The 26,461-nt window shown below is 40.4% G+C and overlaps 1 long non-coding RNA gene across 1 annotated transcript in view; it reads left to right on the top strand.

Moving 5' to 3' along the window:
* Positions 1-26,461, top strand: part of LOC140453578 (uncharacterized) — a 61,304-nt gene that overhangs the window by 4,104 nt on the left and 30,739 nt on the right. Inside the window, exon 2 of the long non-coding RNA XR_011952439.1 lies at positions 14,140-14,178. This is a non-coding gene — a long non-coding RNA (uncharacterized lncRNA). The remainder of the gene's footprint in view (positions 1-14,139; positions 14,179-26,461) is intronic.

Raw genomic sequence — 26,461 nt, 5'->3', positions numbered from 1 at the left:
TTCAATTTCAAGTCAGTTGTGGTTCAGTTATAGCACTCTTGGCTGAGTCATATGGTTGTGTTGGTTCCTGTTCTATTTCAGCACTTGGGTAAGGAAATCTGGGGTGATGCTGCACTGCAGTATTGAGGGAATGCTATACTGTTAGTGGTGCCACCTTTCAGATGAGATGTCAAACTGAAGCCCTCTGTTCCCTCGCAGGTGGATCTAAAAGTGTCACATTGCACTATTTCAGAGAAGATAGAGGAGTTTTCTTTTCACATTCTGACTAATATTTATCCCTCAATCAACATTTAAGAGGAGATTATTTGGTCTTTACCACAATGCTGTATGTGGAAATTTGCAGTGTGCAAATTAGCCGTCAAGTTTCCTACAACTGAGGTGCACTCATTGCTCCAATGTGTGAGCAGAGGGTGTGTTGGGATATCTGGAGGTGCTGAAGGACACCACTGAATGCAAGTCTTTCTTCCTTGCCTTTCTACTACTTTTGTTCTCCAAGCCATGGCACAAGGCACTGTTTTCATATCTGTGCCTGATGCAGAAAGCAGTCAGTGTGACTGAATATGTCATTATTATTTTATTATTATTTTATCTATTATTTATTATTATTATATTATCTTTATTATTTTATCTTTTCCAATTTGTACCAATATATTTTGGGGAAAGCCCTTCCCTCTCTCCCTCTTCAGCTCCCATATTCCAACAGGTCAGAATGTCCATTGGATTGGTCCATGGATATGGTTGTCAGACCACTGCAGTGATTCGCCATTGAATTCTGCAGGATGCCTGACCAGTGACTCACCCACTCTTCCTGCCTGGTTCCTGCCTCAGTTCAGGCGACTTGGAAGGATTTACACACTGATAATCAACCTGTTGTGAAGGGGAAAGCTTAGAAGGGTAAAATAAAATCAGTATGGCATGCAGAAAGATTCTAGCATGCAGAACACTGACAGGGGTCACATGGCTGGAGATGTCAGTAACTTCCGTGAGGATACTTGGCAGTGATAGATTTTCCTATCTGATGCTTTTGAACAACAGGCGAAGGTAGGACTGAGCTTAAGCAATCAACTCATCCTGTGTCTCACAAATCCACTGTGATTTCAGTCAAGCCACACTTGCTAGTTGCCACACTGGGACACAGTGATTTCGGCAGCAACAGCTGTAAGTTTTTATTATCCTATATTGTCGTGTGATTACTCAAAGCAGGTGCCAGATGCTAAACTGCAGATCCTATTTCTTGGAGAGTTCAGTTAAAAGCTGTCAGCCGCACACTGCTGTCAGAAATAGTACAGCTACTGTTGTGTTAAAGCAATTTATTTCAAATCTCCAAAGATTTAGCTAATATCCAATGAACAGTTTCAAACTTTGGTGACATTGTACATTACCATCCCATAGTGGTGAAGAAAGTTTATCTACCTTTATTACATAATTGCCAAAGTCACACTTGCCCTGTTTTCCAATTATGAAATATCAAAGGAATTCAGTTATTTTGAAGAAATTTGAGTATGAACATCTTACACACTAATGTGCAATTGCTGCAGAGTTGGTGCAAACACTTCTCTACAGCCAGAGCCGGGGTTTTTAACTCCAAATTTAAGTATGAAGGTTCATTTTTTTCACTCTCGGTTTCAAACTCAAAATGTGCAACACCAGCCTGCTTTCCAGGCAGCCAAAGATTGTTAAGTTCCTGATGATGTGGAGCTGGGCCAAGTAAGAAAGAAGAGGATGAATTAGACACTGAATGTCAACAAAGTTTCTTAGATAGCCTGGAGATGACTGGAGTTAACCGATCCCAAATTTAGACATTTGTATTTAGACAAGTTATGACAAAGGTTGGCCCAAGTGGGACCTGAACCTTCTGGCCTATAGGTAGGAATGCTACCACTATACCACAGGAATCTGCCAATTGCAATTTTAACCTGGTCTGTAGAGTAAGCAGCAAGGGCATAAGACCAGATTCTTACAGATCAGTGTTGACTTGTACCTAAGCCTAACGTTCCTTCCTTTGCTGAATATCCACTGATCCAGTTACCTCAAAAATCTACTGATGGGAAGAAAAAGATTGATGGTCCTTCAGATTTCTGAAGAAGGGAGAGGTATATTGCAAATCTGAGCATTGTGTTATACTACCCTCTTACTGGGGAGGTATTAATAAAGATAGTTCAAGGCTAACTGCATGCAGTTGAACATTTGTTAGTCTTACGTGCAGTAAACAGTAGAAAGATGACAATGGGGCTGAGATGGAATGTTCTTTTATAGTGCATTTGAGAAATTAAGGGCTGAAGGACATTGTGACATATTTTTGGAACTCTAGAAGTTGTTTTTCAGGAAGTTTGAGCAATTACAAAGATTGCTTCATGACTGTGTTCAGGTACAAGTATATCGGTGCAGTATTTAATTATTGAAAATGACACTGAAGGCATTTGGGGCTGAGGGAAGATTTCAAACCTGACAAAGAGGATTGGAACAATTATGAAGAAAGGTTACAAATTTCACTGGAAGCAAATGAAATAGGACAAGAGGAAAAGTAAATGTTTTCATTGCCAGGCCAGATGCTTTCGACATAGTTTTAAATAAATGCTGCCCGTCAGACCTCAGTACTTTGGACTATTTTGAAACTAATGAGATTCTTGACTTAGACTGACTGTGATTTTACCCTCCATGGAGGTGGTGAGAAGGACAAATAATTGGGAGAGTTGAACTCAGAGAAATACTCTTGCCCCTCTCACAACTCCCATAATTAAATGAATAGTCAATGAATGATCTTCTCAAACGACCAATTAACGCCCTTTATGTGGTTAATTACCATTGACTTAAGGGGCTCAATTGACCACCGACCCAATAACTGCCTTCCCAGCAGAAGAGAAAATGATTGCATACAGCAATAAATCTTAGTTCAAGAATGAGATCGTACTGAGAGTTGGATTTAGGAAACAGTCATCAAATGAGAATTTTGCAGGGATAACATATTAAAAGTAAAACTCTCTTGACATTGTAACATGGCCCAAACTTAGAAGGCAATCTTTGAGATACATTTGTTGGAGGTTAAAAAATAATAAACTTCAAGCCAACCTGTTCAGCAAAGGCAATGAGCTAATGTGAATGGAGACATATGATAAAACCGCAGCCAGGGAAATATCAGAAAGATACAGTTGAAATTTGCAACTGTAACTTTTTTTTTTCTTAAGGCTACAATGGAGTTTAGCAAGATTCAAGTTGTAGCAGCCAAGTTTACTCTCTCCAAGTCAGTTGCCATGGTAGCAACCAACTGTTTTAAATGCCCTCATTTCCAGCCGAAGTGCTCTACCTGTGTGAAGTTGGTCATATCCAGATAGCATGAAGGGGAAGAAGAAAGAGTAATTTTCAAGGTTGTGTTAAAGCTCCAAGTTGCAACCATTCAGCAGCGATTGGTCTAATTGATGAGGAGGCAATGGCCTAGTGGTATTATCGCTGGGCAGTTAATCCTGAGACACAGGTAATGTTCTAAGCACCTCAGTTTGAATCCCACCATGGCACAGAGTGGAATTTGAATTCAATAGTTTTTCTTTAAAATCTGCAATTGAGAGTTTAATGATGATGATGAAACCATTGTCGATTGTTGGGGGGAAAAAAAACCCAACTGGTCACTAATGTCCTTTAGGAAAGGAAACTGCCATCCTTAGCTGGTCTGGCCTACATATGACTCCCAACCCACAGCAATGTGGTTGACTCTTAACTGCCCCAATTTGGGATGGGCAATTAATGCTGGCCTGGCCGTTATCCAATGAACAAATTTTAAAAAAGGAGCCTGGAAATCCTTGATTGTGCATATGATCGAAGTGGAAGCAGAAGTTGATGTTAGTAAGCAGAAAGATCAAGAGTTAAGCTCAGTCAAAGAGCAAAAGAAACATTGTGTGCAAGTTGAGTAAAAGGAATGAAGATATAATTCCAGCACCTACAGTAAATTCAAAATGTCAGAAATTCACAACTGACTTTCATCGTGAATACAGCTGCAGCTGTTTCTTTTATGATAGAGAAGAAGAGTCCAAGAAGCTTCTAAATCTCATTCCCTTAGGTAAAGCTGATGTGAAACTGATTGATGATTCCAGTAACAGTATTTGAGTGTTAGATGAAGTTAGTATTTGAGTGGACTGTGATGATGCAGCCTATTACTTGCCACTGGTAGTAGTAGCGTGGAAGAAAGCCAGTTTGATGTGAAAGGATTAGTTTGAGACAATTCTGTTAAACTGGGCTGAGGTATTTACAGTGACCAGTTAAAATAGAAGTAAAACTCTGAGGAACCAGCAAAAAAGTATGAAGTCGATTTTACACAATGAGGATAAAATTAGCCCAAAGTATGATATTAAACATTGGAAGTTAGCAGATCATGAAAATACAGGTTGCCTGTTAAGATTTCCCATGAAGAGAGGTTAGCTTTTGGCCAAGGGGTTACCCGAGAATTACATCACACACAAATAACATGCTAATGTCTACCAGACAATCATAGGCTCATAGAATCATATCTTTTTACAGCACAGAAGGAGGCCATTTGACCCATCATGTCGGTACCAGTTCTCAAAAGAGTGATCACCTTCTTCAGATGTTCATCCATCACTGCTCCAAAGGCGATGGAACTCCCCACCAGTTAGTTCCATTCTCTAGCCTTATCTCCATAGCTCTTTAAATTAATCACTTTCAAATATATATCCAACTCTCTTTTGAAATTTCTTATGGAATCCATCTTCACCACTCTCCCAAGCAGCACATTCCAAATCCTAACACCTCTGAGTAAAGAAATCTCTCCTCATCTCATTCTTACCTTTCTTGCTGGCAAATTTGAAATTGTGAGCCCTAGTTAATGATTCTGTGAGTCCTAGTTCCAACTCGTGGAAACAATATATCCTTCTTTAACATCAAAACTGTTCATAACTTTCAACACCTCTAAAAGGTTACCTCTTAATCTTCTCTGCTCCAAGGACAATAAGCCCCATCTCTCTAACCTTTCCTTGTGTCTAAAATCCCTCATTCCTATTGTCATTCTATTAAATCTCCTTTGAACTCTCTCTGGGGTTTTAACATCCTTTCTTAAATAAGGTGCCCTGAACTGAACAGAATATTCTAAATGTGGTCTGACCAATGATTTGTAAAGATGTAGCATCACTTTGCTTTTATGCCCTATGCCTCTATTTATAAACCCAAGGATCCTACAAATCTTCTTTGCAACTTATTCTTGGCCACCTTCCGAGAATCATGCACTTGACCCCAGATGTCCCTCTGCTCCTGTACTCCCCTCGGAGTTATGCCATTGAGCCTGTATTGTCTCGCCATGTTTCTTTGCTCAAAATGCATTATCTCTCATTTCTCTGCATTGAATCTCAACTGTCAGTGTCTGGCCAACTTGTCAATGTTCACCTGAAGTCATTCAGCATCTTCCTCACAATTCGCTAACTTTGAATCATCTGCACATTTAAAGATTTTGCCCTCAACACCCATCTCCAAATTGTTTACATAAATCAGAAAAAGCAAGGGTCCCAACATCGATCCCTATGGAACACCACTTCCAACTCATCACAAATCTAAGAACTCTCCATCTATACCTATCCTCTGCTTCTTGTCTTTTAGCTAACTTCTAATCCCTCCACGAAGGATCCATCAATCTCAAATACTTTTAATTTGCTAACCAACCTGCCATGTGGCACCATATCCAATGTTTTCTGAATGTCCAAATGTACAACATCCACAGCAGCCCGCTCATCCACTGTCTGTGTCACCTTGTCAAAGAACATGATTAAATTTGTCAGACATGATCTGCTCTTAACAAAGTCATGTTGAGTATTTAGTATTAGTTCATTTTTCTCTAAATGTAAACAGTAGAACACCCATATCTGTGGATTCGATTTCCGTGGTTTCAGTTATCTGTGGTTTACCATGGCCTGAAAATATTACATGGAACATTCCAAAGGTTGCCAGGGAGGTAGGTTTCCCATATAAATGATTAGGGTCCACTACGATCTGCAGTTTCAGGCATCCATGTTAGGTCTTGGAATATATCACCTGCAGATACAGGGAGATACCTGTATTTACGTTATTTCATGTTATGGGCTCCATCAGTTTTCCTACTGTTGATGTCAAGCTGACTAGTTTGTAGTTTCCTGGGTTATTAGATTAGATTCCCCACAGTATGAAAACAGGCCCTTCGGCCCAACAAGTCCAGACCGACCCTCCAAAGAGTAACTCACCCAGACCCATTCCCCTACATTTACCCCTGACTAATACACTATGGGTAATTTAGCATGGCCAATTCACCTTGCCTGCACATCTTTGGATTGTGGGAGGAAACCCACACAGACACGGGGAGAATGTGCAAACTTCACACAGACAGTTGCCCAAGGCTGGAATTGAACCTGGGTCCCTGGTGCTGTGAGGCAGCAGTGCTAACCACAGAGCCACCATGCTGCCAATCCTTTACTCCTTTCTTAAACAATGGTGTTACATTTGCAATCCTCTAGACCCCAGAACTAACACTGTGTTCAGAGAGGCCTGGACAATTTCTGTCAATGGCTTTGCAATTTGCTCCCAACCTCTCTAAGCAATCTAGGATGTATCCTATCCAGGCCTGATGACATCTGTATCTGGAGTGCTGCCAGCCTTTATAGCACTTTTTCTCTTTATCTATCATTATACTGCTCAGTTGTTCAACACCCAATTTTTCAATTGGGTGTAATTATCACCATCGTCTAATTTGGTAATGACAGAAGCAAAGTATTAACTTAGTACATCTGCCATATCCTTTGTTTCAGTGAGCAGTTTACCTGCTGTTCCTTATCTTTCACTAATCTTTTACTATTAATGTGTTTGAAGAATGTTTTATGATTTGTTTTAGTACAGCCTGCCATCCTTTCCTCTTGCTTCCTTTTAGTCTTCTTTGTTCCTGTCTTAGCCTCTCTTCTGCAAATGAGGTAGTCTTCGAGATTTCTAATGCTATTGCTATTATTATTCTGGTATCCATCATATGCCTTCTTTTCCTTACTTTCTCATTAATATCATTATTCATCCAGGGTACTCTAGCTTTGGATACCCTATATTTATTTTTCTTGGGTAGGTACCTAGCTTGCACCCATATATCTCATTTACTGTTTTATCTACCAAAATGAGTTTCTAATCCATATGCTCCAATTGAAATTTTAGACTCTCAAAACCTGGCATTTTTCTGTCTGGGATCTTAATCATTGATGGATTTTTATTCTTTTCCATCTTAATATTGAGCCTTATTATGTTATGATTGCTATTTCCTAAATGTTCCCCAACTCTGACATTCTCCGCTTTACCGGCATCAATTCCTAGGACCAGATCCAGCACAGCTCCCTCTCTAGTAGGATTGTTTTAGAAAATTCTTCTGAACATATTGAAGGAATTTCTCCCTCTCTACCTTTTTTTCCATGTCTACCCAAGGGTAATTTAAATTTATAACTGTCGCCTATTTTGTCTCGCAGATTGCCATAATCTGCCTACAAATACTCTCATCTACTTCCTTCCCACTATTCGAAGGTCTATAATAAATATCCAACAAGATCACTGCTCCCTTCCTATTCCTCACCTCCAAACATATAGATTATAATTTAGGAACTGCATTTTGTTTGAGGGTAATAATACTATTTTTGGTCAAGTATTGCTACATCTCCTCCATTTTTACATACCCTATTTCCTCTAAAACTTGGATGTTAAGTCTCCAATCCTGTTCTGGCTTGAGTCACATTTGAGAACTTGATGTAGGAACTCACATGTGGACTTCAGTGGCGTGATTCTCAGTGAGAGTTCCATTAAGATTAGATTACTTAGTGTGCAAACAGGCCCTTTGGGCCAACAAGTCCACACTGACCCGCCGAAGCGCAACCCACAGAGACCCATTCCCCTACATTTGCCCCTTCACCTATAACACTACAGGTAATTTAGCACAGCCAATTCACCTAACCTGCACATTTTTGGATTGTGGGAGGAAACCGAAGCACCCGGAGGAAACCCACACTGGCACGGGGAGAATGGGCAAACTCCACACGGAGAGTTGCCTGGGGCGGGAATTGAACCTGGGTCTCTAGCGCTGTGAAGCAGCAGTGCTAACCACTGTGCCACCGTGCCACCCACAAAGTAATGAATGGTTACTCAATAGAGTGTGATGATGATAAATTTCAGTCATATTTCACATAAGCGAGGGAAGGACTATCCTCTGCGTTTAAGAATCATTCTTCCACCAAGGTTCAGTAGAAGACAAAAAAAACTGCAGATGCTGGAATCCAAATGAGACAAACAGGTGGCGTAATACCCAAAATGTTGACTTCTCCCCCTCCTGATGCTGCCTGATTGCTGTGTTCTTTCAGCCTCCTGCCTGTCTACTTTGTATTCCAGCATCTGCAGTTTTTTTTTGTCTCTAACCAAGTTTATACCACTGTGAGGTCTCTTCAAAGGATGCCCACTTTGAAGAAGTTCTCTGTCTTCCTCAGACGTGAACTCAGTGAGTCCCTTTCTCACTTCCACATAATTGTGACCTCTTCAGTACTCCAGCTGTTTGACCAAAGCCACTATTACAGCCACGTCGCTTTCTTCAGCTCCCATCTTCGCAACCATCTCACCCCTCAAGGCCTACAGGTACAGAGTTTAAATTTGGACCCGCCATCGATGCTCCATACTTACAATACCTTCAATGCCTCCACAAACAATTCTCTCTCCGGATTCTCCACTCATCCCTCTCTGCAATGCACAGGCTCCTCCACTCCATCTCCTCATCCCTCCCCCAGCTCAAGGCCTCTCTTTCCCAAACCTGTGGAGGACCGTTACCCTTCTATATTTGATGCAGAATCTGGAGTCCTGAAAAAAGGTTGAGAGATTAATAGAAGAACTTTATCAAGAGTGCACAGGGATAATCCATATGAAAGCAGTAGGTAGATGTTACTTTTGATATCCAAAGGTAGGTAGAGATTTTGAGGAATCAGTGAAAAGTTGTGAAGTGTTACAAAATAAAAAATGATTTAACCAAGATTCCTTTTATTCCAAGCAGAAACATAAGAAAACCATGGAAACACCTACACAGCAATTTTTCTGAAGTGCGAATGGTAGAGTAATTTATTTTTTGTCAATGCCTGTAGCAAGTGGATAAACACTAGATGGTATCTTCACCAGAAAGCTGAAGAGTTTTGAGAACAAAAAAGTCTATAAAGTTGAGATTTGGCCATGTAATCTTCTAGAAATTAGACTGGTGATTGGTTGCCAGTGAGCTTTTTTAGTGGGATGAAGATGCTTCAGCTACCAAGAACTCCCATGGCAGAGACATAGATGCTGCCAATATGGCAGCTATAACTCGCTGCTCGGACAAGGTTTAGTTTTCTTTAGCCTGATGTAATTTCAAAGTACAAGCAAAGCAAAGCAAAGGTAACTCATGCTGTGTGAGATTTTAAACTTAGAGTTCAACATTGGTCAGAAGGTCACAATGACAAGGTATTGATGTGCTAAGAAAGAAGTTGTTGTAAAGATACCAGGTTCATTTATATATCTAGTGAAGACTGGAGAATGATTCTGTCAGTATCATGTCAATTACTTGCTTGAAAGAGGAAATCTATCAAAGGGAGAGCACAAGAAATGCTTTCCTTTATCGATCAGTGCATTGAATATAGGAGTTGGGAGGTCGTGTTGCGGCTGTACAGGACATTGGTTTGGCCAGTTTTAGAATATTGTATACAATTCTGGTCTCCTTCCTATCAGAAGGATGTATGAATGAATTGGACTAAAGGGTCTGTTTCCGTGCTGTACATCTCTATGACTGTATTCAAGGTACTCTGGTAGTACGTGCATTTTGCATGTGATTACGGTATACAAACAATATTTGACCCAACCTGTTGGACTTCAGGTAGGTAGTGCTAATTTTGTCATCCTTAATTCTGGTAACATATGTACGTGTACTATTTAGCTTTTTAATGTATCGTAATTTTTTTTTGTTAACCAGGGAAATTGGTGAAATTAAACTCCCTAGCGCCCTCTTTGTTGGAGAGAAAGAAGTTCAATTATGGCTGCTCATAACTGAACACGGTGAGCCTTTTCTCCAATGAGCGTAGAGTCATCAACCTGAAAAGTTAACTTCATTTCTTTTCACATATGCATTCAGGCCCATGGAGTGTTTCCAGCAGTTTTGGTTTTAGAGCTTTGTCAGCACCTGCTGCATTTTGCTTTTATAAAAATCTATCAATCTCCATGTTGAACATTCTTCTTGACACAATAACTACAGCTGTTTAGGGAAAGTGGTTTCCACTACCTTACTCATGAGAGAATATTTCATTTTTTCATTCTTTAATGAACTTGCTGTAATGTGAACTGTAAGGCGCCCTTAGTTCCGAATTCCCTCTCAAAGGAATATCTACTTTATCAAATCCCTCTCTCAAATATCTTGATTAGATCACCCTTTGACCCTTAAATTTCAAGGGAATGCAAGCCCAAGCTTATGAAGCCTGTCATCATAATGTGACCCTGTAAAAGCTGTTACACTTCTGGTAAATTTTCTTCCAAAGCCAATATATCCTTCCTGTGGTGTGGTGCCCAAAACTGAATGTAATGTTCCAAATGGGATTTACTGAGTTTCAATACAGCAATCTTACCTTTTGTATTTTAGCTTTCTTGTGATAAAAGTGATAAACATTTTTGATTCCTAATGCTAATCTATCAGTGTTGGACCCAAAATAAAAACCATTGTATTTCCCCACATTTGATTTCACGAGAACCCCTTTCCACTGACATGGAAGCTTTTTAGCATATGTATGTGATCTGGTGAATCACTGGAATGTGATTGCAATTTGAACTGGATGGTCTAATTGAGATGTTAATTGTAGTGAAGGACGACAGGGAAGAGAAACAAGACCAAATTCTGCTACTTTCTCTGCAAGGCATGAGTTCTCTGCAGGAACCAAGAGAGAAAATGCTGGAAAATCTCAGCAGGTCTGGCAGCATTTGTAAGGAGAGAAAAGAGCTAATGTTTTGAGTCTGACTGACCCTTTGTCAAAGGGTCAAAGGGTCAGTTAGACTCGAAACATCAACTCTTTTCTCTCCTTACAGATGCTGCCAGACCTGCTGAGATTTTCCAGCATTTTCTCTCTTGGTTTCAGATTCCAGCATCCGCAGTAATTTGCTTTTATCCAGTTCTCTGTAGGATTTCATTACTAAAGCTGAGGCAACTGCTGTCACCGATTTGACCTCCATCCTGATGGCAAGACCTCATGAGATGCTTGCAGCAACTGATCCCACCAGCTAAATGCGGTTCACACAAAGCTTTTAGAATGAATGAATTTTCACCGCTTCCTCTAATTCCTCGTGCTACCAACAGTATGTGGGAAGCCAGCAGTCAGCGATGTAACTGTATTGTGGGAGTTAAAATGGCATGGATTTCAGACCTCCAGCACGATAAGCTACCCACATCAAACCCAGCTTTTCCACAGCATTCAAGCTGGGCTGACAGAATTTTCAAATTCTAAACTGGGCATTTTTTTAATGTGTTAAAAATCACTAATTGGAGATTTGTACCCAAGCACAATAGTTTGAAAATTAATTTGGGATTTAGCTCACTGAGTTAGAGAAGTGTTTGCTACAACTTGAGTACAAACCTTTCAATGTAGGATATTGAAACAACTCCACAGGGGCCAGTATCCCGTCACCAAGTCACCCTTCAGTTACACATGGAGAGTCCTTCTCATTGATCCAGCTCTCAGAGTGAACAGAATCTCTGACACTCCTCCTTATTTCTGAGAGCCAGGGCTCCTGACTTGACCAGATTTACAGCCCCAATCAGGAAACTCATATTCGATGAAGTCCATCTGCCCACCCTCATTAGATTGACCACATCCCTCCCCCTCTAAGTCCAGGGGCTTAAGTCCCCTCTAAGTCCTGTTATTTTTCTTACATCCTTTCCAGGGGCATTTTCACACTGGGTCTGATTCAGCCTCGGATCCAAGGAGCATGTACCTGGCCGTTGCCTGCCTCTTGTGCCTGCAGCATCTCAGAAGAAATGTACACACTTCTTCAGTCAGTAAAGGTGTCAAGGCTGCGATATCCGACGTGTCCATCCTAGACTCTGATTTTTCTTCAACGCTAGACTGAGGGGGAAAATCAATGGGTTCTGACAGCCTTTGTGGATGTTCTGAAGGGACGGGTGTGATTTGTTCCTGCCCTGTTTGTGATTTTGCAGCTTTCATGATGTCCACGTGCTCGTTCAGAACCACCTCACCTAGCCGTACCTTGTATGTCACGGGATCTGATCTTGAGGTGGCCATGCCTCTGACCCATGCAGGGCCATTTCTGTGGTTTTGGCACTGAAATTTGTCCCATGAAGTAAACTGTATTGCTCACTTAGAGGGATCATGTGTCCAGCATTGGCGTTCCTCATGCTGTTACTCCCCCAGCCCCCAAGTCCAGGAAGCTCAGATTTAACCTGGTGTGGAGCCTTCTCCCCATTAGCAACTCTGCTGGAGCTATCCCTGTAGTTGCATCTGTGGTGATCCAAAATGAAAAAGGAATTGGGAGAGTTTGGAATCGAGTGAAGCTGTAGGCTGTGTCTTTAAGCCTGCCTTCAGAGGTTGAACTGCTCTTTCCACCAGACCATTGGACAATGGGTGTTATGGAGCTGTCCTTACATGCTGAATGTCATTTGACTTCAGAAAGTACTCGAATTCCCTGCTGGTAAATGATGGTCCATTGTCTGTGACCAACACTTCCGGCAGCCTGTGTATTTCAAAAGACGCTCACAGCTTTTCTCTCAAGTCCCGTGTATGGAAGATGAACTCAATGCATGCCTAATCATTTTGAATGAGCATCCACAGTCAGTAAGAACATTAATCCCATGAGAGCAAAGGTGGGGGTGGGGGTGTGTGTGGTAGATGTGTAGTTGAGTCTGGGATTGACCCAGTTATCCCCTTAAATGTGGGGAGCTGTTAATGGTCATTTTTGTCCTTGCTAGCACTCTGGGTATTGCCCCACCAACACATCCAATCCTGGTCACCAGACAAAACCTCTTGCCAACATCTTCATTTTAGGGACACCACTGGATCACCCTGATGAAGTTCGGCCAGTACCTGGTGGCTAACTCTGCTCGGGACAATCGGTCTTGCTCCCCATAATAATGGCATGATGCCTGAAATGCTTCGCCTCATTCAAAGATGACTGTTGTGAGCAAATTTCTTCAGGTGCATTCTTTTCTTCTGTCTTCGCCACTGAAATAATTCCACAGATGCCGACATCCTGTTACCAGGTCACCCTTTATTTACACATGTATAATATTTGGCACTGATCCAGACTCCCTCTGAGCCAGTTCTCAGAGTGAACAGGATCTCTGAAACTGCAGTTTATATATGTCAGTCAGTGCTCCCTAACCAGCCCCAATCAAGGAAGTCCTGTTCGATGAGGTCCAACTGGCTGACCTCATTACAATCACGACAGATATCTCAACTGTTAATGCACCATGCTGTCTATTAAAGTCTCATTGGCTCCATTTCCAGTGAATGATATTAAAATGCTTCTTCCCTCATACTACAGCCACCAATTCATGTCTAAAATACTTCATATTAGCTTCAAGAAAAATATAAAAGAAAGATTGTTACCAGTCCAGCTTAATACACCTTTTCTTTATTGACCCCTGGCAACGCTATGAGGAACCTGTGGCCTATCTAGTTAAATGAATTGGGGCCCCAAGTGCTATACATTTACAGAGCCTAAGCGTAGTGATTGGAACCAGGTGGATCTTACTGACTATGAGATCCTTGATTGGGGCTGTTAACTAGGGCAATCAAGGAGCCCTGGCTGACAGACATAAACAAGCGATTCAGAGAGTTTCCTGACATCCGGGACTGACTCTGGCTGTAACTATTCAGTTCGATGTACTGTGCAAATGCAAATAAATGGTGACTTGGTGATGGGATACCGGCCTCTGTATGGTTATTTCACTGTGTAAACTTAAACAAAACCTTGATGACATAACAGAAGAAAGCATACAACTCTGACATATTTACAACTGAAGACTGGGTTTTGGAACGAAAGCCTTGGAGATTCTATGTAAGTATGCATTGAGCAAACGTTTAGACTGTGTTAGGTTTTCTGTAAGTTTACTTTAATCCGTGTTTTATTATTTGTTCACAGATTTCCTTTTCTATCAGGACAGAGCTAGTTGAGGACAAGGTAAGTATAGGTCAACGATTTAATAATGACATGTGTAACCACTTAACAGTTTCATCTAACTATTAGTTAACTAGTGGTTTGTGCATAAACCAGGTCTATCACATTTCTCCCTGCGGTGATACAGGAATCTGCATTGTCTATAATCAAAATCAGGATATAGATAGGACAGCTGAAAGTCTGTCTCAGTGATCCAATCTCTGTTTTTGAGCTTCCTCTCTTTTTGGCATTTCAGTATGCATGCAGGGTGTTAGTTTAATTATGAATTATACTTTGCTTCTACACTAATGTGAGATTTTAATGCTCAATGAAGTAGAAAGGTTAATACAGTGTTGTTTCATGTAAAATAACAACAACAAGGAAAAGATAACTCTTACATCTGAGAATAAAATACTTCAACGCAACTATTGTGAACAGAACTGGAACATTTCGGTAGGGTGGAGGGTAAGATTTATGCTTTCCTCATAAATCAATATTTCCAAAATTGCATTTTCTGGTTTTTTTCCTGGATGCCCATTCAAACTAAAGTCAAGAAAAAGGAGCAAGACAAAAGGCATTGAGTCCATGACAATTGTGTGAATTGTTTTAATAAAGCTCATGTTTCAAAAAAGGCAGGACAGTCTGTGAGCTGTCAGCGAAGAGACATGAGATATCTTGTATTGTTCAAGACCTCCATGAAAGATTAAGAAAAACTAAAAGTGCAAAAGATAGTTACACCCTTGCAGCAATTTCAAGGAAAATCCCTAGAATTACACTCCTTAATTACACCTTGTAAGACTTTTTATTTTTGTGGTCTTCCCTTTTCTTTTACAAACATTATATACAGGTACACATAAAAAGCCAAGAGCAGAGATAAGCTGCCATTGCTGGTCTGATTTTATTTTACTAATGAGTGTACTTTCTCAACATTTTCTATTTGTGGATAATGTCCATTAAATTACACCAGGGATGGAAATTAAATGCTGGCTTTGCCAGCAGCACCCATTGATTTGATAAGGTGGCTGTTTAGCTGGGGTTTTTTTTCAGTTTATATGGTACTAAATGCATGGGTTCAATACCCACAGGGCTGTGGTTATTCTGAAGGGCTGTGTCCTGGGGACAATGTCAAGGGAGCTTTGTTTTCTTTCAGCTTTAAAAGAGTAGAAGTAACTTTTTCAGTTTACTTTTAGTTCAGAATAAAGGGAGTTTAACGCTGTATTTAACTCCATGCCATCACTGTCCTGGGAGTATTTGATGGGGATGATGTCAAGGGAACCTTACCTTTGGTTTAGTTTTAGTTCAAAAGTGTAGAGAGACATTTACTTTCTATTTAAGAGTAGAGAGAGATTTACTCTGTATCTAACAAAATGCTGTTCCTTTTGTGAGTATTTGATGGGGACAGTGCAGAGGGATCTTTACTTTCTATTTATCTTTAGTTTAAAGGAGTGAAAGGCTGTCTTTCTCAGCCTCTCTCTTTGTCTGAATTGTGATGACCCTCAGGTGAAGCCACCATCAGTTGTCTCTCCCATGAGAGAGTAGCTCTATGATCTGGTAAGACTATGGTGTCTTTACATTTAAAGTTTGATAGCAAGTCTAAGCACACCCTTGACCTTTCCCTCCCCAGTCCAGAACATCAAAGGTAAATTTCGAACATCAGCTGTTCCCATGGTAAAGATTAAACAAACTGAGGCTTAGGCCTGAATTTTGCCATGGGTGTCAATGCCTCCATGACAGGGTGAGAAATGAATCTTGAGCCTTAACTGACTGGCAAAGGGACTATGTGGGAAAGTTTACCACAGTCCGCCTAACTTCTGGTCAACGCTAAAGAACGCTGCTGTAGGCCCATTCAGAACACTGGCAGCTCTGATGCCTCAGCAGTGCCACCAGGGGATGTGGTTGGCATTGAGAACGGCACGAGATGTTGTTTGACAAATATTGTAACAATTCGAGAGTGCTGAGGGTCAGAGGCAAAGTCTATCTAGAAATAGATTTGTCCACTGATGGGGCATAAACCTCTTTCCTTGCTGTAAGACTGCACTTTGAACAAAGAACCTCTGGCTCTGCTGGTGCCCAAGGCTATTGCAGGAACTTCACTTTAATTTGGCTGGTGACTTCCCTCAATGGTAAGAATAGTCACCACATAATTGGCAAGATTCTGAAAGCTAGGTCAAATGGTGTTAAGTGAGTCTTCAATTATGCTAATTAGCCTGCTGCCTTGTCTGTCTTGTCATGCTGCTTGCCCCACATCCAGGCCTGCATGAGCAGAAATTTCCTCCAAACATGGAGAACTGCCCAGGGAGCCCCTGTTGGTTCTTCTTGGGAAGGCACAATGTCTGAAGTGCCAGTCAGGTACTTAACCAGGCAGGGGCAGATTGTCCCAGAGGAATGGGGAGGTGATGGCCTAATGGTGTTATTGCTAGACTGTTAATCCAGTGACTCAGGTAATGGCCTGGGGACATGGGTACAAATCCTATTTGAATTCAATAAAAAAAATTAGAAGTTTAATGATGACCACAAGTCAATTGTTGGGTGGTGGGGGTGGGGGGGAGCCCATCTGGTTCATTAATGCCCTTTTAAGGAAGGAAACTGGCATCCTTAACTGGTCTGGCCTGCATGTGACTCCAGACTCAGTAATGTGGTTGATTTTAATCTGCCCTCTGGGTAATTAGGGATGGGTAGTAATGGCTGCCTAGCCAGCAATGTCCTCTTCACATGAATGATTAAGTGGATAATAAAAATCTATCTGTCTAATTTATTGTCACCGTCCCCACCCCTTTCCACCAAACTTGCCCTCCTCAAACTCTGTTCCTCAACCACAAAGTCAATCCCTCTTGCTGGGTCATTGTCAGAGTCTGAGCCACACTTCACAGTCATGCATTGCTATTGTCCCTGAGATAAGCTCTGGGCGCAATTCCACCCCCTCACCAACTTCCATCTCCATAACATCACACATCTCAACCTCTGCCTCAGCTCATCTAATGCTGAAACCCTCAGGCTTTCTTTTATTATCTTTTGGAATGAATTATTTCAATGCTGTCCTGAACAACTTACTACCTTCCATCCTCCATCAACTTGACTTCATCCAAAACTCTGGCAATATCCTGACTCACTCTAAGTCTAGTTCGCCCACCACCTATTTATTTGCTGATTCGTTACTGGTGTGGCAATACTTCAATTTTAAAATATTTTCATCCTGGTTTTTAAATTCCTCTACGGCCTCATTCTTTTCCACCTCTGTAACCTGCTCCAGGGCAACAACTTTATAACCAACCAATTCAAAGCATCTGCACATCCCCACTTTAAATTGCTCCCCGATTGATGGCTATTCCTTCAGCTATTCAGGCAGTACTGCCTTTCTACCCCTCTGTTTCTTTAAGATGCTTCTTAACACATACCTCTTTAACTGAGAGTAAATGAGGACTGCAAATGCTGGAGATCAGAGTCAAAGAGTGTGGTGCTGGAAAAGCACAGCTGGTCAGGCAGCATCTGAGGAGAAGGAGGATCAACGATTTGAGTACATGTTCTTCACCAGGAATGATCTTGATGCTCGAAATGTCGATTTTCCTGCTCCAAGATCATTCCTGATGTACCACACTCTTCGACACATACCTCTTTAACCCAATTTCTGGCCACCTCTCCCAGTATTTCCATCTGTGGCTCACTTTCAAATGTTGCTTGATAATGCTCCTGCAAAATGCCTTGGGACATTTTCGTTCTATTTAAAGATAAATGCAAGCTTTTCTTGTAGGTGAATAGTTCTTGTATTTTGTTCCATGTTCAATTCCTTGAGATTCACCCTAATTTTGCTTTTGTTTATTATTCAGCTTCTCTTTGGCATTTGTTCAGCTTTATGCTTCCTTTAACACATAACAATGATCTTTTGATCCAGGAAAGAATACCTTTAAGTAATCTGTGGCAATGATACTGGTGTATGTTTTACCACAACAATGATAAGATTATCCAATGTTGTATTCGTGATGGTCTCTCAGCAATTTGTTGTGTTCTTTCTGCCATTGATCGGTTTCAACCAGAAAAAAAATTGTATGGTGTGCAATAGAATTTGTCATGTTGCTAATTAACACGTGCTGGATTAGTGGTGCTGGAAGAGCACAGCAGTTCAGGCAGCATCCAACGAGCAGCGAAATCGACATTTCGGGCAAAAGCCCTTCATCAGGAATGTGTCAACCATGGGGCGGCACGGTGGCTCAGTGGTTAGCACTGCTGCCTCACAGCGCCAGGGACCCAGGTTAGCTTCCCGCCTCGGGTGACTGTGGAGTTTGCACATTCTCCCCGGGTTTCCTCCCACAGTCCAAAGATGTGCAGGTTAGGTGAATTGGGTGGGTTATTCTCCAGAGGGTTGGTGTGGACTAGTTGGGCCGAAGGGTCTGTTTCCACGCTATAGGGAATTTATTCTAATCTAATTAAAATGTAATTATTATTCATTCACCTGAAAAGAGGAAGTAGACTGAAACACACAATTTGCTTTGAAATAAGTGGCATCTGTTGATCAATCCAGAGCCAGGCAAAAATAATATCACAATGTTCCTAATACTTTCTGTATTCTCTATCCTTAAAATCTCAGAGGTGAAACTGCCGACTGAAGTATCAAATTAGCCATTGTGTTGTTCCACTTTCAGGGTTTACACTGATTGAAACTGGCCAATTGATTTCATATCAGATCTATGGCAAGGGAATGAGCTGTACTCTACAGAGATTGAAAATAGTCCAAACTCATTTTTCTTGGGATTGGTAAGGGTCATCATACAGTGGTCCTTTGTCCACTGGGATTGAGACTATTCTAGTTCATTTCACTAAGAATGTGTATTTGTCATCACAGATTGAACCTATGTCCATTGGGATGGAGATTGTTCAAAATCATTCAATTTGCGACTGATCATTACTGTCGGCCAAATGAAACTTCATTTACTTTTGCTATTGGTCCAAGGTGATCCAGTGGTGACACCTGTTTGCTGAGGTCATATTACCCCTTAGGAGATAAAAAGGAAATATTGTAAATGTTGGGAATCTGAACTAAAAGCAGAAAATGCTGGAAATATTCATCAAATCAGAGAGTATCCAAATAGAGGCTCACCAAGCTCATTTTTTTTCATCCCATTAGAAGTTTTAGTACTTGACACTTTTTATATGTAGCAACTTGTTTTCCAGGCAATGTTTAATTTCTGTGAATAACATAAATGAAAGGTATATTTGGTGCAATCATTGCACCAAATCTAAATATATAGAAAAACATTTTGAGTCATTTTACATTTTTTCCCCTTTGCTTATTGTGTTTTTTGTTGACGATAGCTGTGTGGAACATAATAATTTTTGTTTTCAGATTTGTCCCAAAAAAGTTAGAGAATTAATGCTTGATTTAAAAAAATTGTTTTTGATGGAATTTCCAACCTGCTTAGTTTTCCATAGAATCAAAGGAGTGGAGGAGGGCAAGGTTTACAAGCAGCATGTATTGGCTTGTCTGTGACTGGCCAGTCAATTCTGAGGAGTTGCTGTAGAAGCCGTAGAATTGCTGTCAGCTTTCTGTGATCTTGTTGCCTCTCTTCAGCTGTGAGTGATAGTCCTGAGAAACCATTTCGAGTCATGATGAACTTCTCAGGCAACAATATCAAAGGAAAAATATAGTTTGCAGCATTTTGAACAAGTAACAAGACATTGCTTTTAACAGTTTAATATTTTTGTCAGAATTTTGTTTTTTGTTAATGTTTATTAAAAACAAAAGTTAATTGAAAAAAGATAAATTTCCATTCAGTTGTCAAGCCAACATGGAAGCTGTAAATTGTTTTAAATAATATTGATTATTTGCATTAATAATCTTTTTTTTTTCTCTTTGTCATTTGGCTTCCTAGTTATTCCAGGTTGTTGACTTCTGAGTTGTTAATATTATTATTTAAATTCAATATTCAACTGTTTTTCTCCAGTGGATGTTGATCATTACTATGTCCCATTTATGTTTTTCAGTTTGAGGAAAACAGACCCTGTTTGGAAACTTTATTTTATGAACAATATTAGAATTGCCTGACCACCCCGCCTCCCCCCACCTCCCCCCACCCCGACAAACCTTAATAGTGCATTCTTGGTCCAGAACTCGAGAATCCATCAGACTGTTAAACCAGCTGACCCCAAGGGAGAACATTGCTTGTTTAACAGCTCTCATTCTCTGATTTCTGCTGTCAATCGTACACTTTTAATTTACAGCAACTTAAGAAGTTTCACGTGCTTTCAGTTTTTGCTACTGAGATTTTAATTAGCAATTGATATTGTTATTGCCAATTGTAAGTAGGAAGCAATGCCTGAATGAATTTTAAATTTTTTTTTAAAACAATAAATTCTATTGATAATATAAAGCTCATTACTTCAATACAGTGTATAGGGCATGAGGTATCAGGGTGGGATGGGGGGATGTGGTAGTGGGGTGAAGTACCTGGAGGGCATGGGATGTCATCGATCAGGTTTGGGGAGTGTGTGAGGGCTGAGGAGTAAGGGGGCAGAGGGCATTAACTTTTATCATTATAATTGGGACAAAGTCAGGTAGCACTGAGGTGGGTCTTTTGAACAACCCTTCTCAGTATTTTCCTGCCCCTGTGTGCTGCCTCTGCACTGTTTCTCAGGAGCCTGGCCCAATTGCAGCCTCCTCCAGCAACTAAAACACGCTTGCAGAGCCAATTTCTCCCAAAAGGAGCATGTGCATCTTTCAGTTTTCCTGACACCAGCTACCCACCTCTAGGATGAAAGGTCAGGACTCAGACCTCAACTTCAGCTGATCTTGATACAATTAACAGGTCATGTCTTTTTACCCTTGGTAAAAATGAAGGCCGAGACGATGACTTAGTAAAGATATTTATGATTCCGAAAGGTTTTGGGAAAGTGAATATCAAGAGACATTTCCACTTGGGACAGGGGAAAATGACTGACTAAACACAATCAGTACATGACGATCACTTAGAAACACAAGAAAGTATTGTTATGGACCAGATCAGTCCCCACCCCTTTTAAAAAAAAGTAGGGTCCAGGCTACCTCTTTAACTTTTATATTTATTTAAAGGCAAATGTAAGGTGAAGTGTCCCAGGTTTGATTTGTTTGGTCCACCACTAGATTTTAATCAATACACATTTTATCCTTTGGAAACTGTTAAATAACAAAAAAAAAGTTGGCAAAATTTTACCTCAATTGAAATATATAATAAGATAATGTATTAATTAATCACTAATTGTCAACTGTTTCCATGTAGGCAGCATTCCATAAATATATCCTTGACAAGACAATTTAGCAAAACAGTTAAAAATCACACAACACCAGGTTATAGGCCTATAGGTTTAATTGGGAACACTAGCTTTCGGAACACTGCTCCTTCATCAGGTGGTTGTGGAGTTCAGCTAGTGCTGATGTTGTGTAATTTTTAACATTGTCCCTTCCAGTCCAACACTGGCACCTTTAAATCATAGCAAAACAATGGCTCATTGGTTAGCACTGCAGCTTCACAGCATATTCTCTCCATGTCTACATGGGCTTCCTCCCACTATACAAAGATGTGTAGCCTAGATGGATAAGCCATGGTCATTGTAGGCTTGCAGGGATAGGCTGGGTGTAGGTGGAATGCTCTTTGGAGGGTCAGTGCAGAGTTGAGGGCCAAATGGCCTCTTTCTGCACTGATGCTATTGTCACATGATGCCTCGTTCCTGTCCAGCAGAACGAAATACTGAAAGAGACGGTTTGCCTTATTTTATTTCTAAGGGGAAGACTCTCATTTAAGACTCTAGCAGCAGAGAAGTCAAGCTGTTTGCTCAGCAGCAGTAGAAACCTTCTCAATAATTGAAAGCAAAACTAAAAACCTTCCTGGGTCTGTGTGAGCCCTGACCTGCCCACTCATACTACTCATGTGTAACTTTAAATAAAACCACCCCATGGATACCACCAAACTGTTCACCAACTGCTTGTCTGAAACAGACAACCCGGTGACACTGTGGCAACACTTGCCTGGAAGAGAAACAGCACAGGGCACATCCCTCCTAAAGGCACAGCACCGTCATAGAATTCAGAAGAAACATCTTTGCCCAAAGAGGGGTGAGAATGCAGAAGTCACTACCACAGAAAGTGGTTGAACTGAATAATAGAGATCCAGTTAAGAGGAAGTTAGGCAAGCATATGAATGAGAAAAACAGAGGGTTGTGACAAGAGATTTAAATAAGGAAAAGTACAATGAGACTCAAGTGGAGCATAAAGGGTATGGATTGATTTGCCCAAAGTCCTGTTTCTATGCTGCTTGTCTAATTTGACTTTGTGAAACTGTCATGAGCAACTGTATAATACTACTAAATAAAAACAGAAAGACGTATGGATGCTATAAATCGGGCACAAACAGAAGTTGCTGGAAAAGCTGAGCAAGTCTGGCAACATTTTGGGTCTGGTGACCCTTCCTCAGAACCGGACCTGAAATATTAACTCTAATTTCTCTTCACAGCTGCTGTCAGACCCGCTGAGCTTTTTCAACAGCTTCTGTTTTTGTTTCTGAAGAATAGTACTCCTGTATTATGCAACTTCCATTTTTCTATCTTTTCCAACGTTCCAAGATAACATGTGATATCCCTCGAACATATTCATGCTTAGATTTCAGTGGCAGTTTATGGCAGAGTTTCATGTTTGATTGTAATGTTCTTTTCAGTGGTATTTACCTGAATTGATGTAATCAGTGTAAAAGATCATGGAATTGTCAGTGCAAATTACATATACAGCAACTTGAATTTCCATGATTTTTTGCACTTATTTAAAAAAGACATCATGCTGCAAACAGGCACCTCTCTCAATACTGGGCATACACCATCAGGATGAGTCGATCTCGAGAAGCGGCTTCTGGTAATCACAGCAGTTGTGTATCTTTGAGCAGGTTCCAAAGTTGCACATGTTCTTTTGGGTGCGAGGACCTATTAAGAAATTTTTGAACATAATTTTATCTTAATTAATTTAGGAAATGATTACCTATGCAGCAAGACAGGTAAGATGCATACAGTTTTGCAACTGTTTTGAAGTCATCTTCAATAATCTAAATTTACAGGCTATTATTATGATTAATAATACTTATGACATACAAACCCATTTTTAGGTCAGTCATTCAAATGGCATCTTGTTACTACTCCTAAATGACACACAGAATATTTTTTAAAGCAAATTTAATTATTTTTAAATCTTTTTTTAAAAGTGCTGCCTAATTGCACTAATTCAGGGCAGATTTGGTATTGGCAATGCACAAATGAGCTTGAGGGGTAATTCAAGGAAGGAATTCTCAAAATAATTTTGGGTATGATTTGCACTGGTTTCACCAATTCACATCAGTGTGTAAACTCATGGAGCTGTACAATGGATTGTGTACAATGTACAAAGATTGTGACAGGATTCTGCTGATCAGAATCCTTTTCTATAATTAATCATATTCCAATATGTTGGCGTGTGTTCGTTCTGGTATTTGTTTTGCTTCAAATATTACAAATTTCACTCTTTTTGTTTGCTTGAGTGTAGGTTCTTTTTCCTGGCAGCTTAATTAATCTCACTACTGGATGAAAGCTCAGAATACCTACTGCACAGTGGGATCAATAACTGCTCTCAGTAATAGAAAAGGGTGTCATAGGGTAAATATTTATGTGCTTAAATCTCTTTAGATCAATAGGAGAGGAATTGGTGGAGAAAAACACCATGATTGAGACTAAATTGGAGATTGCTTGATAGGTGCAGAGGTCGAATGCCATCATGGCTATTGAGTGACAGGCTAGAAAACAAAAAAATGAAACATACACCTGAAAGGTATTTGTCATTTAGCTTGTTTCTGCATAAGAGGATAAAATGAGAACGGGTAAAATACGGCCTAATGGAGTTTCATACTTCTGAGGGATTCAATGATCAGGGTACACTGAAAACTGTTCTCTCTCTGGGATCCAGGTTGAACCTAGAACAGTCATGGTGCATGGATAGGCTTCTCTCTGTGATTGCTCTACATGGTCCAGAATGAAAAACATTTGGCCATTTTTCATTTTGTCCCTAAAGGTCCTTAATTGAATTAATTGAGAGTAAAATTGGTCAAGGTGTAAAGCCAACATCTGATGTGCTCCTGTACGTTACCTGTTGGACTGCTGAGTTCGATCAAGTGCAGTGGATTCATCCATACATAAAGGTTGTGTTGTATAAAGTATACTTGGAGTTAGAAATGGTTCAGTGATAGGCTAAATGATGTATTGTATTGAAGTACTTTGGTTGAATTTCCACACAGGCTCTCCTGATCAACCATTTATACAAGCCCTTTGTTTATTAGCACTCCTTGAATATACTGTAATATATTTTCATCCTTGCTTAATTCCATTACAGATCGTGATTGTAGTAATAGTGATTTCTTTTTGACCTGAATGTGTTACTTTGAGGCATTTTCTGGTCCACCTTCCATGATTTCCTGAGTCCGAAAGCTGTTGTATTTTTTCCAGTGTTTTTTATCAGATGCTTCGTTCTATCACCAAATTACTTGGGAGTGAAAACTACTGGAGGGAGGTAAAACAAAATTGACATAACATCCCTTTTGGATACCTATCTTATATGCTGCAAATCAAACTTCATCTCATCTTAGGTTCACGTGGTAAGAGGTTGTACAACATGTGAAGCACATCTGTTTTTATCATTGTAATGCCTCCCCATCCTCACCAGATGCAGATGCTTTGCTGAAGCTGGTAAAAGAGAACCAGATCGACTTTTGCACGGATTTGGTCCCCTTCAACCAGCTGCAGCTGTGCATTTATCACCTCATCGAAGGATACAGCTGTCTCATGGGAACTGAACCCTGGAAAAAACTTCACGTCTGGATGTTTGAAGGTGAGCAGAGAAGCTGGAACGAAACCAATATGAAGCTACCTGTCTTCTGGGCAGTACTGGACTCATTTCGACAATGAGTTGTTAACATAGGCAAACACAATGGGAATTTGAAACCACGATGGCATCACACCTGTGTAGTGTCCCAGGGCTTTGCTAGAGGTATTGTATTTACAGGTGGATGTGACAATAGTAATAAGAGTAGTAAACAGTAGTAGTAAATAGTAATAATGCTTATCTTTTAACAAAAGAGTTTAATTCAGTAAATTTAAAAATCTCCACTGAATACATAGTACAGCTGCATCAAGTCACTACCCTGGACCTGAATGAGAATCAACTCTGCTAGTACCAATTATGCAGTATGTTCAGACATAAAATTGAAGCCCAGTGTCTTCTCAGGTGGATCTAAAAGAACATATCCCTATTTCAAAGAAATATTGCATGGAAACACTGGTGTTCAACTTCCATACAGTTTCTCATGATCAATCATTTATGCCAGCCCTCTGGCTATTCCAATCCCTTGAATATCCTGTAATGAATTTTCACACTTTCTTAATTCCATATAATTTGGGAGTTATGCCCTCGTGATGTGACCAATAGTTATCTCTAAATCAACGTCACAAAAAGCAAATTAGCTGCTCATTATTTCATTGTTGTTTGTGGGCTCTTCTTGTGGGCAAATTGACTACCACATTTCCCTCCTTACATTGACTAGATCACAAGGGTTAGCAATTCCTCCACCATCACCGTTTCAAGGACAATTAGGGTAATAAGTAGCCCAGCCAGTGAAACCCACATCCACTGAAAGATCTTTGTTAAGAAACAATGGACTGCAAAACACTTTCAAATGTCTTTTGGCTGTGAGAGGCAATATATAAATGGAAATCTTTCTTTCATCGGTCATTTTGACCGTTCTACACTTTGCGACACCATATTGATAGTTACATACCTAATGTCTGCATGTCTGTTGTAATAGAAGGACATGGAATAACTAATGAATTTTTGATCTAGAGGTTATTCACCTACAGGATCCTGCAATAAAATTGAGCTTATTCTTTTATCATGTATTGGATGTATTCATTCTCAAATTTTATATTCATTCACATTCCCCTGGCTCATAAGCAATGCTATAAAAGTATTTTTGATTGGATTAGATTCCCTACAGTGTGTGCAAACAGGCTCTTCGATCCAACAAGTCCACACCGACCCTCCGAAGAGTAACCCACCCAGACCCATTCCCCTCTGACTAATGCACCGAGCACTCCGATCAGTTTAGCATGGCCAATCTACCTAGCCTGCACATCTTCGGACTGTGGGAGGAAACCGGGGCACCCAGAGGAAACCCACGCAGACACGGGGAGAGAATGTGCAAATCTGCACAGAGGGTTGCCCAAGGCTGGAAGCGAACACGGGTCCCTGACACTGTGAGGCAGCATTTACTGAATG

This window comes from Chiloscyllium punctatum, chromosome 27, assembly GCF_047496795.1.
Source record: "Chiloscyllium punctatum isolate Juve2018m chromosome 27, sChiPun1.3, whole genome shotgun sequence".
In the NCBI taxonomy this organism is placed as follows: Eukaryota; Metazoa; Chordata; class Chondrichthyes; order Orectolobiformes; family Hemiscylliidae; genus Chiloscyllium; species Chiloscyllium punctatum.
The sequence above is the reverse complement of the archived record's forward strand: the minus strand, read 5'-3'. Positions and strand labels throughout refer to the sequence as shown.